Source organism: Papio anubis, unplaced genomic scaffold, assembly GCF_008728515.1.
Source record: "Papio anubis isolate 15944 unplaced genomic scaffold, Panubis1.0 scaffold329, whole genome shotgun sequence".
Taxonomy (NCBI): domain Eukaryota; kingdom Metazoa; phylum Chordata; class Mammalia; order Primates; family Cercopithecidae; genus Papio; species Papio anubis.
The window spans coordinates 71,247-75,717 of record NW_022163419.1 but is presented as its reverse complement, the minus strand read 5'-3'; the positions used below and the strand labels follow the sequence as shown (position 1 = coordinate 75,717).

The 4,471-nt window shown below is 45.4% G+C and overlaps 1 long non-coding RNA gene across 1 annotated transcript; it reads right to left on the bottom strand.

Moving 5' to 3' along the window:
- Positions 1-2,342: 2,342 nt before the first annotated feature.
- Positions 2,343-4,233, bottom strand: LOC110742329. The gene is made up of 2 exons (XR_004181547.1): positions 2,793-4,233; positions 2,343-2,473 (listed from the first exon to the last, which is right to left on the bottom strand). It is a non-coding gene; the product is annotated as an uncharacterized LOC110742329 (long non-coding RNA).
- Between the last annotated feature and the right edge of the window lie 238 nt (positions 4,234-4,471).

Genomic DNA, 4,471 nt, shown 5'->3' with positions numbered 1-4,471 from the left:
AGCCAGGCCTGGTCAGCCACACAGTGAAATTCCTGCAGTGTCAGAGCTAAGTGCCGGCTGAGACTTTAACAGCAAAGACAGCAGAGTAATGGGGATAAAGTGAACAAAACTGTATTGTAACACAGACGAAAGTCTAGAAGCAAAAGAAGCTGACACTCCTGAGAGAGCAGGCGACTGCGTCTCACTATGATGTTAATAGCAACTTGCTGTTTCCTGCACCTCCTTGTGCCAGGGTTTCCAGTCATCATTTGTGTTTATCTGCTCCTGGGCTGCCTGATCAAATCTCTGGAGATCAGAGATATCTAAATTGACCCAGTATCTGCACGCTGGCTGCTCAAAGGCTGTGGTGTGGAACAGCCAGGACATCGCTTAGTCATATGGGGCACAAGCACGTCACTTGCCACTCCTGTCTATTTCATCAAACCCTATTTTCTCCTGAATATTGAGCATAGCAAAGTCATTAGCCTTTGAGATGCATTTGAGACATCAACTTGCTTTATTCAAGAGGTTTAAGACACATGTAGGTCTTTCTTGCCATGCTCAACACACAGGGCCGGCCGTTTCTGAAGTCAGTGTTTCTGGAACAAAAGCCTTGGCCTGCCCCTTGAACATTCACGCTGAGCACACTGTCGCGAGGCTGCTTGGCCAGCCAGCAGAGGGCAGGAGAGAGCCGCGTGGGGTCCCCGCAAACCCGCCTCACTCCCTCAATCAAGGGCGGTGCCTCCTGCCAATGTAGCGGCTTCCTCCAAGGGGAAACGGCCTCTTCAGCTTCCACTGCACTGATTTCAGATGACTCAGTCAATGGGGCCACAGATTCATCAGAGTTCCATGTTGTTAAAGGAAAACTTCTGTTACCAGGCAACCTTAATATCAGATTCAACGTAAAATAACCAACAAGATTGTTTCCAAACCAACATGCTACTAGTGCCTTATCCTTCAATGCTTCTTAAACACAGAGAAGTATGAGGAAAAAGGAGCATGGCACTTCTTAAAAAATAACACCTCTTCCAGGTTCATTTTACCCATATCATAAAGACTTAGAACTGTGGATTCCCTACAGGAATGTGGAGTTCGGGTGGATCCGTACGTTGACCCAGCCTCCCTCCAGGTCAGTCACCCCCCCAACCACGGGGTTCACACCTCTCCAGGCCCTGTCACTTCATCAAAGAAAGGTGACGTCTCTGAGCTCTCTTCACAGGGAGCACCCGAACGGGAGCTAGAGAGAGACAGAGACACACCCACAACTACTTGAAAATCCTGAAATGCGATACATATTTAAGGACTTCATTATTAGTTTTTTAAAACTGTAAGAACAAAGTGAGCCTGCTTTTAACCTCTATGCCACAATAACACCGTGTACATCTGTCTTTTGCTGTTTGTTCCTTCTCCAGCAGCTGCTGCCTGGCTGGCGGACTGCAGAACTAGAGCCTCTGGTACTCCCGGGAGACCCTCGGTAAAAGCGTGAGCACCACGATCACGTCTCAGGACGCCGCACACGTTAGGGTCGCCCACAGACCGCCATTCCCAGTGCCTATAAGGCACTGGACAGGCCTGCTGCTCTTTGTAAATGTCAACCTTCCTAAGCTATGTTGTGTTGAAAAATTTTAACTGCAGTCCACACGTACTTCTTTGTGTCTTGTTTTTATCCTAGAGGCATGTTATTATGGAAAATTAAGTTTGCAAGGTTGAAGGGTTTTCTGAAAGTCAACTTCTAGTCCTGGAAGGAAAAAAAAAATGGGCCAAATGTGGTGCTCATGCCTGTAATTCCAGCAGTTTGAGAGGCTGAGGCAGGCAGATTGCTTGAGCCCAGGAGCTCGAGACCAGTCTGGAAAACATGGCAAAACCCTGTCCCTAATAAAAATACAAAAAAAAAAAAAAAAAAAAATTAGCTGGGCGTGGTGACATGTGTCTAGTCCCAGCTCCTCAGGACGCTGAGGTGGGAGGGTCACCTGAGCCCAGGAGGTGAAGGCTGCAGTCAGCCAAGATTTGCATCACTACACTCCACCCTGGGCAATAAGAGCGAGAGTCCACTTCAAAACAAAAATAAAAAAAATAAAGGGAGCTAATGTTTTTCATTTAAGGGAAGGGAGAAGAACATTCGGTATTTATACATCTCATGCACACATCTGCAGTGGTGCCCTGAAGTATTCAAGATACACATTCCTACAAATATAGCTCAAAACTACTCACCAAGTTACATGCTAAAAGCACATGCATTGTAAGAATGCTTCATTATATTTTTTAAGCATCTGTATCCAATATTTTAGCATACTGGCAGTTTTCCCTTCAGGTGCTGTATGCCTAAATTATTATGTTTAGTCATTCATTTTAGAATTTATGACTTGCTTTAGACAAAAGAAATATATTTAAACATAAGCTACTAGACATCTGCAAACATTGACAGTGAGAAGAGGACTTCACTCTGCATCCAGCCTGTCCTGGAAGCCACGGCCAAGTGCCAGGTTGTCTAGATCTGAAAAGCAGAAAAAAACAAGTGTTGAAATGTGTACAGTCTCAGCAATGTAAAAATTCGACATAGGGGATGCTCAGAAACCTTGAATTTCCAATCAGAAAACAGGAACATGGGCAAATTTCCGAGCAGTGCCCACCTTCTGCCTATGACACGTGTAACAGGAATGCTGGCCACTTCCGGGGGGGGGGGGGGACAGAGGCTTCCTGGTCACATTCGCTCTGGCAGCCACACAGCTGGCCCCACCACAAATACATGGCTAATACTGAAGAACCACCCGCTTCCTGGGCTTTGCTCACTCTAGCTGGGAGAGCGTACTTACACAGTACATTATTGACTGAGTCCTCGTTCAATGCGTCAAGCTTGTTGAAGGCAAGGCAACCCCATTCCTGGCCCAATTAAATGAACTGAGCAGAGCAAATGCCCCCAAGTTGGACGGCACTCAGTCACGACAGCAGTGGCCACTGTTCACAGGGTGCTGGCTTCATGCCGGGAACAGTTCCAAGCATCTTCTCTGTCCGAGGAATGTGTACTGCAACCCTTTGGGGCCGTTTACAACGTCCACCAGAGTTCTGAGGCAGCCACGTCCAGACTGTCTGTGGGCCTCGCCGCATGGCCGTTCATGTCCACTGCAGACCAGACCTCACTGCAGGGACCGTGGGGTCCAGGGTTGCCTTGAGGGACGTGCTCCCTTCGCCACCTCCTCCTGGCCCCTGACACCAACCCTCAACTGCTGCCAACACTTTATTTTCTCATGGCTCCTGAGGACCCTGTTCTGCCGTTCCCTGCTCCCTGCATCCGGCTAGGAGGATGCCCACATCAATGCCAAAGCTCACGTAATCACCACCCCTTCCATGGGGCTTGATGCCTAGGAGTCTCAATATCAGAATGTCAGATTCCTGTGCTTGTTGGAGAATTTCTTCCCATTGTGAAAGTTAAGGAGACAAAATTCTAGGTGCCTGCAGTAACCTCATTTCCACAGCTAAGCAACTTCAGTAGTAGCACAAAACAAAAAAGGTTTTTTTAAACTTCTTTTATACAAGGTAAATACAATTTAATTTTTACATCTACGTTCTCATCAGCTCCCACCTGGTGAGCAGGCAAATAGTAATTTTCAAAGAAACAAATTGTTCCATAATTTTAACACTTAGGATTATCACTATTAAGCAAGAATTATCCCAAAAAATACACGATGATCTTGTTCTCACATTCAAAAATTGATTGTCACACAGTGAAATAGCACTTAATGTAAAGGAATGTTTCTTTTCAGGTTTCTGTTCTGGGGAAAAAAAAAAAAAGATTTCTGGCAAAGAGATAAGCATTAATTATGTAACTATCCAAAATGCCTCCGAGAAAAATAATGTCATCCAATTAGTTCTTTAAAGTGTTACAAATGCAGCTGAGTTTTAATAGTAATTTGTCCATAATTATCAAAATAATCTTTAAAAATCTTAATACTAAAATAACCATAAATGGATATAAAACAAAGCAGAAGAGTTAACAATTTTGGGTAGATTTTGGCCCATATTTTTAACATATGCATAGTTATTTACCTAGCTGAAGTATATCCCTCTCCTCCTAGGCTCTTCAGGACTCATTTTCAAACATAGACTGGCCTTTGGTACATGAAGGCAGCTTTAAAAGATGTCAGGATCGGGTCGGGCGCAGTAGCTAAAGCCTGCAATCACAGCATTTTAGGAGGCTAAGGTAGGCTGATCACTTGAGACAAGGAGTTCGAGACCAGCCTGGTCAATATGGCAAAACCCAGCCTGTATTAAAAATTTTTGTAATTAGCCAAGCGTGGTGGCACACACCTATAATCCCAACTACTTGGAAGGCTGAGGCAAGGAGAACTGCTTGAACCCAGGAGGCGGAGGTTGCAGTGAGCCAAAATTGCACCACTGCACTCCAGCCTGGGTGACAAAGTGAGACTGTCTCAAACAAGAACTTAGACCTCAGGAAAAGCTTTGAGAAACCCCCGCCCCAACCAACCCAAGGAAT